The 7608-nt window shown below is 37.7% G+C and overlaps 1 long non-coding RNA gene across 1 annotated transcript; it reads left to right on the top strand.

The window, feature by feature from the left end:
* Positions 1-1166: 1166 nt before the first annotated feature.
* LOC134856432 (uncharacterized) lies at positions 1167-3033 on the top strand. Its single transcript, XR_010164808.1, has 2 exons — positions 1167-1360; positions 1825-3033. It is a non-coding gene; the product is annotated as an uncharacterized LOC134856432 (long non-coding RNA).
* Positions 3034-7608: the final 4575 nt, after the last annotated feature.

Here is a 7608-nt window from a genome sequence, read left to right as displayed (position 1 = left end):
TGTCTTCTTTCTTCTTAAGTGTAAAAGAAGGAAGTGATTTTCCTGAATATGGGTCTTGATGATTTTTTATGTTTTTTTTTCAGGAAAAGTCTTAGAGTTTTTATTTTTATAAATTGTTCTAGACATTCAAAGAGTTTAAAGGGCATCTGTTTTTTCTTCGATATTTGAAATTTTCAACAGAGTCAGTGCTGTTTGTCTGTTTACTTGCGTTCATTGATTCTTTTCCAGCTATCAGTTGGCCATGGTAATCAGTTTTGATATGTGGAATACTTATCAAAATTCAAACATTTTTGCTCTCCATGTACTACTTAAAAAACATGATTAAAAAAACTTTTCCGTAAAACAATTTAAGCGGCTAAAAACGAAAACAGCCCTCAATAATGATGCGTGTTCCCTCTAAAACGCAATCTTTCTCAAAAACAGTGAGCTTAACCTATTTAATTGAACATGCGTTCACTAGGTGCAGTCAAAAATTAAGTCAGTTTGAAGTATTGAAGTTTTGTTGCAATCAATTGGTCAAAATTTTCCAAAAAATGCCCAAAAACGCCTTGTTAGGCAAGTTTTGTTATCAAAAAATGCCTGCGACGGGGTCTTTAGAGTGATATGGGAGCGCTCAGAAAATCATTTTGGTCGATCTAAAAAAATATAAATTTTTTGAAAATACGCCACCCTCTCGAGAAAATCCTAGAGCCGCCCCTGAGTGTATTAGTAAGAAACTTCTTTTTTCTAGCTCAACTTGTAAATAAAAGTGTTCATTGAAAGTGTTCACTTATGTGGAAATTTCTTTGTAGCATTGGAAATTGCACATAGCATCTGTTCTCTGCTTTATTTGTGGCTAGTGTTTGTGAGTAATCAAGCGTGCGTGGCTTTGTGGTTAGTGGTAGAGACTGAAAATCGTTCGGTCGCAGTAGGTTGTAGGTTCCAATCCGAGACGTCGCCGAATTTTAATTATTTAAAGCTAATTTCTACTTTTCCGAATTGCACTTATTAGAGCTGCTTTTTGTCGTTTTTGCGCTAGTGTTTGCGAAGCGCAGCTTCGCTTCTGAGTAAGACACTTAAAAAGAGAAAATGACGCTTATGTTCGGGCCTTATGTGTTTAATGATTTGATGGGTGCGGTGCAATTGATCTTATGTTTTTAAATCTTTTTAGTAATTTTTTTAGCCGATGTCAGCTCCGTGTTCTCTATTCGACTGCCCTGTAAGGAGTATGTTGAGAATGACAGTTGGACTTCCTTTAGTCTTCATCCTCAGACTGGTAATACGATACTCAGTGTTCAACAGTGTCTGTGTTCTGTTAAAACAGAATTTGAGTGAAAGGGATTCGGAAGGCAAAGAGAAAAAGAATAGCAGAAGAATTGAGGTGAATCTAAGAATAGCATATTTGAACATGCATAAATGAAATCAAGGGTGAAGGAATCGCCCCCCTCTGGAAATCGAAACCCATACTCTCCAACGAGGACCCCCGCTGGTCCTTAACATATTTTGGCACCATTAATGGATTTAACTTAGATGCCCATTTTAGATAATTTTGAGGGGGGCACCCAGGCTGAAAGTCAGGATTGTTTCATCAATTTTTTTTGACAAGTACCCAAAATGTTTTTTCCCGAAAAACTGCCTGCAGCTAACATTGTACAAAACAGTCAGTCTTTGGTGTTTTAGGGGAGCTTAGACAATCAATTGGTTGACCTAAAATATATGGTTGATTATCAAGTTTGCCAAAATCCCTGACCCGATTTAGCCAAAAAATGAAGTTGTCATTTTTCACTTGTATTGAATTGAATCGCGTGCGTTTTAAAATCATTTTTTGAGACAATTGTTCTTTAGGTTGAGCGCAAGTGGGAGGTGGAGCTATGTTACAAATACTTCTCCTACCTCCTACTCGGAATGGCCGGCATTTTACTGCTCCCTCTATTTCACCATGCAGAGAACAACATACTCGCAGCCATCGACCTCAACTCACTGCCAAGTATACTTCAACAAATAGGACTAACAGTTACAACATGATCAGCACCTTATTCTGCAATGTGAACTGAATTTTGTAGCTAAACAGTTGCGAAAATTCGAGCCAACAAGTTTATTAAAAAATTGCCCACAAGTTGTATAAAAAACAACTGAAAGAAATATTTAAGAGCAATATTTGTTTTTTCCGGAGAAATGGTGCAAACAAAGCTTGTTGTTCAGGCTGAACTGTCTCAAGGTTCAAACTTGTAAGAAAAATTAGTTGGTCCGAATTTTTGCAGCTGTCTTCAAAATTGGTTGGCTAGTTTTTTGTCAATCTACCTCTATAATGTTTCGACGCCTATTCCTGTTTCAGTCGAGTAGTTTTTTTAATTATGGTTTTTTTACTCGTGACACGAAGTTGAAAGTTATGATTCACATTTGTTTTAATCTTTTGAGAACGTCAAATTTCTTGCTCGTCTAAATTTCAAAAGGCTTCGAACTATTTTAGAGAGATTTATTGTTGTAGTTTGTCTATATTTAGCTGTATTTTCATTCTTGTTCAATTCAGTTCAAAAACGGGCTACTTTGTACTTTTAATTGTCAGTGTTGTAATTGAAACTAAGTTAGTTGTAAGTTCATGAACTGTTATTCTGTTACTGTATTTTCATGAAGTTTTTTTCTTATATTCTCGAAATGATTTTAAGACACCAGGGCTAGCGTGTGTAATAGTTTATACAGTTTTAAATCTTAGTGGCCGTTGCTATCATATGAAATCAAATTACAATATGTTTATGAACTCTCACTTTAGCCGTAAATTCTTCAGAAACCAAATACCTCTCACATAAAACTTAGTTCATTTTTGTCACTGAGGAAAAAAAATGTTTTGTATACCAAATGACTTTTCCGATTAGTGGAACTGGTGAAGTAAAATTTCAAGTGATTATCATTTCCAAGAAAGACCCTCTGATCAGAATTTGGTGCCGAAGTATTTATTTTTAGATGGAAATTTATTGTTTCATTTCCGAAATGCTCCAACTCTTGTAATTCTGTACATATCCCAACAGATAATATATTTATGTTTTATGCAACCAATTTTGTTCAGAATTATTCTCTAAACGAAGATGAATTAGCTCTTAAACGAATCTGATATATATTCAAATTGAGAAATCTGATTGTTTTCGAAAAAACTAAACTAAACGTCAGATTGCTTTTTTACCAATCATTGAATATAGAAACATTTTGAGAACTTCCAGGTGCATTTAAACCCCTGAAAGTAACTTCCAAGTAGGTTTTTCAGTCGAGAAATATAGGACTTATAAGAGGATTGAGCTTGCGAGAGTTTTAAGTTTTGTCCATTTGGAACCATGTTGCGTATTTAAAGGCAAAGCTGGTTTAAAGTTGAAGATCGCGAAATGGAAATCGAACAACCAAATGTCCAACTCTTTGATGAAGTAAATAAAAATTGAAAACGTAATTCCGGCATAACTCCGGAAAAATTACGACAGCTGAAGGAAGATATGCTCGCAATGAAAAATAAAAATACCGCAACTCAAACTATCTAAAAAACGCAGAAAAATTTTACTCGGAGCGAGCAGTTTCTACCAAGGAAGTACCTTCTAGATTGTGGTATCTGCTTAACTACGGGGTTGTAAATGCTAAAAAGCCGGGAAATGTAAGGTGTGTTGCGAGCGCTTCCTCCAAGTTCAAAGGCCGTTCTCTAAATTACAATTTGCTAACATGCCCAGATTTGCTTATAAACCTTACTGGCGTCCTTCTACGTTTTCGTGCATTTGGTATTGCGACACTAGCTGACTTTGGAGGAATGTTTATGCAAATTAGCATAGAAGCAGAATACCGTTCCGCGCTACGTTTTCTCTGGAATCACAACAATGTTGTAAGACACTACCAGTTTTCAAAACTCATCTTTGGAGCAACTTGCTCTCCTTTTTGTGCTATCTACATTCTACAAAAAGTTGTCAAAGACAACAGCGGAAATTTCCCGCTTGCCTTCGAATCTGTCAAAACGAATTTTTCCATGGACGACTACATTCACTCAACATCTTCACCCAACGACGCATTGGAGTCCGCTTTCACACAAAAGCAGCCCTACAACAAAACGAATACAACTAACCAGACTTACCAAGTTTGAATCGAACATCACTAAGGTATTTAACGGTTTACAAGCCTCGGAAAAGCAAATACCTCTGCCAGCAGGACAAAAATGGATTTGACAACAGACAACCTCTACATGGAGCCTCCAAAAGGAATAAGTGGGGGATGCGCACGAAAATACAAAACGGAAGCTTTTCGACTAGTAACCTCAATTTTTGATCCTCTGGGAATATTAGCACCAGGGACAATTTTCTTTAAAGACATTTTGCAATCAACTTGTAAATAAGGCAATTACTGGGACTTACAACTACCCATAACATTCAAAAAGAACTACGAAAGCTGCCAAAACTCTGTGCCGATGAAATCAATTAGTCTTTTTCGAACTTTTTTCAAACCGCAAATAACAACAGGGGATAGCGTTCAACTTCATACGTTCACGGATGCTTCCTTGATAGGAATGTCAGCAGTCGTATACGTTAGAGTCGAATATCAATAAAAAAACCAAACAAAAAAACCAAACAGCAAAATAGTTCCAATCAAGAAGCTGAGTGTTAAAAAAATTAAGCAGCAACTATTGGAATTCTACTTGTCACCTTTGCTAATGTGCAATTTCAGCTTAACGTTGGTCCTGTTGTAAACATGTGAACAGACAGTTAAGTTGTAACTGACTGGATTAACAAGAAGAAGAAACAAAAAAGTTTTGTGTCAAATAGTCTAGCCGCAATGAACGTTACGCAAAGAAACAATAATTGGTACCATATACCGACTGATCTGAACCCTGCTGATCACGGCACTAGAGGATTAAAACCAACCAACATGGAATCAAAATGGTTAGCAGCCGCATCCCTTCTGATGTCGCAGTCATCTCAATGTCCAATGAAGTCTCCTGTACCAGATACTAAAAGCATCTCGATAATTGCTTCAGTGTGCATTTCAGCAACCATTTTCGGTGCCTCCAGTCTTTGACATCAGTCGTTTTCCCTCGTGGAACAAATTTTTGTTCACCATCGCCGCAGTTTTCATTTTTTGTACAAGTAAAAATCATCATGGGCAAACGACAAGACTGCAACGGCAAACATCGAACTGAACGACAACCTTCAACTAGTAACGATATAGAACGCACGCGAAGTTATATCATCATATAAGGACAGCGAGAATCTTAAAGTGAAACGATCAAACATCTACAAGAGCAGCGACGCCTATATGCGAAGAACAAACTGATTCAACTTAATCCATACCCAGACCAAAAAAATCTAGGTATGGATCTTTTTGGTCTAGTTCGCGCAGTAGACTCGAACTTGCCCAAACAATGGAAAATGATTCACGTCACCCGCTGATCCTAACAGCAGCTCATTCCACTATTAAACTCTATCTGCAGCTTGAGCAGCAGTTTAGTCTGCATCAAAAACAAGAGTTCGTCAAATCGTTCTTGCAGCAGCGCTACCACGTCATTGTGATACAAGTTCTTCGTTCAATCGCTCATCACCGTTTTCTGTGTCGACGATACAAAGCAGACAATCGGCAGCCCATCATTACCACTTAAACGATACCCCGACGAATTTCGTCTTCTCGCAAATACTGGAGTAGATTTTTTGGCCCCTTCTACATTGAAAACAAAACAGACATAGAAAAATAATCGAGATTATTTTTACTTGTCTTGCAACTAGAGAAGTTCATTTTGTAAGCTGTCCAAATCTGACCACTGATTCACTTATGAATGCAATAGGTCGGTTTACAGCTAGACGGAGAACTCAGATAACGCTTACCAGCGATAACGGAAGAACGTTCTTTGGAGCCTCCAAAGAACTAAAACACGCCCTCAAATTGGTTGACAATAGAGCCTGCTCTTTCAAACTGCAACGACAGAACATCCAATGGTTCTTCAATCCGCCATCTGGCTCTCAATTCAGTGGTGGTTAGAACGCTTAATTCAGATTGCCAAGAGAACAATCCTCATCATTCTTGGATCGCTAAAGCTTTTACTTGATGTTTTTCAGACAATTTTTCCCGAAATCGAAATGATGCTCACTTCGAGACCCCTGAGAATTGTAACTGACTACCCAGAAATTGACGAGCCACTGACACCAAATGAATTTCTCATTCAAAGACCATTCAGCAGCCTTCCACCAGGTGTAAGCGACGACAGCATGTCACTGACTTAAAAGAGATGGACATACGCTCAACAGATGATGAACCACCTGTGGAAGCGGTTGAAGGAGTTTCCTATATCAACTAAAGAAACGCCCTAAGTGGAATGAAATGCAGGCACCATTGAAGGTTGGAGACATAGTGTGGGTACTCAAAGACCTCACACCGCGAGGTATATGGCCGATTGGACATGTGGTGGAGGAACGTCCAGGAAGAGATGGCACAACACGAGTGGTGACCGTGAGAACGGCTTACGGTACGTTCAATTGTCCCGCCACCGGTCTTGTTAAGGTCTTTTTTTTTGCAACAACTTTCGCGCCGTTCCAGACAATTCGGGTCCCGGGAGTATGTTGCCGAAGCAACTCTATTTTTCCCAATCTTGGTAAATCAAAAGTTAATGCGATCATTTATTTGTAATCTTTTTGATATACACACTCGTAAAACAAACCAGAACTAAGAAATTTGACTCTTGGAGACATGTTTGAAGTAAAGTTGATGAACAGTAAAATTGCTGAAAGCGAAACTGGTGCCTCAAATTTCGGAAATACATAGGAGCCAAAACGCTGATTTCGAACGACACTTTCGACAGTCGTAGAAGCTCTGTTAAACAGGCTGTCAAAACGACAAAATACGGTTATCAATTGATCCAGTATTGGAACCGCATCGATACGAGTAGTAGGCTTGCTCCCGAAGACATCATCTCTATGTTAATAGAACTAGTCCGAAAACACTCGTTGATGTCACAAATTATTCGAACCAGAACTCCAAACCCTTTTGTAGGGCAAATTGACCAATAAAGGCGCGCAATTGAAAGATTTTGTTCAGTTTTTTTTATTTGAAAACACGCGTTTGCTAGAGAATCTACACTTATGGCCCGAAAATGTATGTGTTCTTTTATTTTTCTGGGGCCAGAAGCAAAACAGTGGATGTAGCTGAAGAAGCAATCTAGGGCGGTAATTAAAACTGTCCGTTACAAGTGTGAGGGTTTTCGAATATAATACATATGGAAGACTTTCACGTTTTATTTATCATTGAAACATGGCTGTAATCAGATCGAGAAACTATTTTATTTGAGAAGATGTTTTAACAACTCAACCTCTTACACTTCGTAACGTTAGAAAAACAAAATTTGTTGGTGTTGTTTTTATCTAAAGCTGTATAGAGTATAAGCTTATTGATACTGAAGCTGATAGAAATAAAAAAAGTTTCAACTTTGCTATCCTTAAGATCTAGACGTTAAGTTTTTACATGCTACTATTGTCCATGTATGTCAGACTTTGAATTTTTTTGGAAGATTTTTTTAAAACCTCACTGTGAAAGCTTCAATAGTTGGTATCACTGTTTTCTTGGTAGTTTCAATGTTAATTGGCGTATTATGAAAGGTCAGATAATTATTACTAAAACAAG

This window comes from Symsagittifera roscoffensis, unplaced genomic scaffold, assembly GCF_963678635.1.
Source record: "Symsagittifera roscoffensis unplaced genomic scaffold, txSymRosc1.1 SCAFFOLD_948, whole genome shotgun sequence".
In the NCBI taxonomy this organism is placed as follows: Eukaryota; Metazoa; Xenacoelomorpha; order Acoela; family Convolutidae; genus Symsagittifera; species Symsagittifera roscoffensis.
Note: the sequence above shows the minus strand (reverse complement) of the source record. Positions and strands in the feature narration are given on the sequence as shown.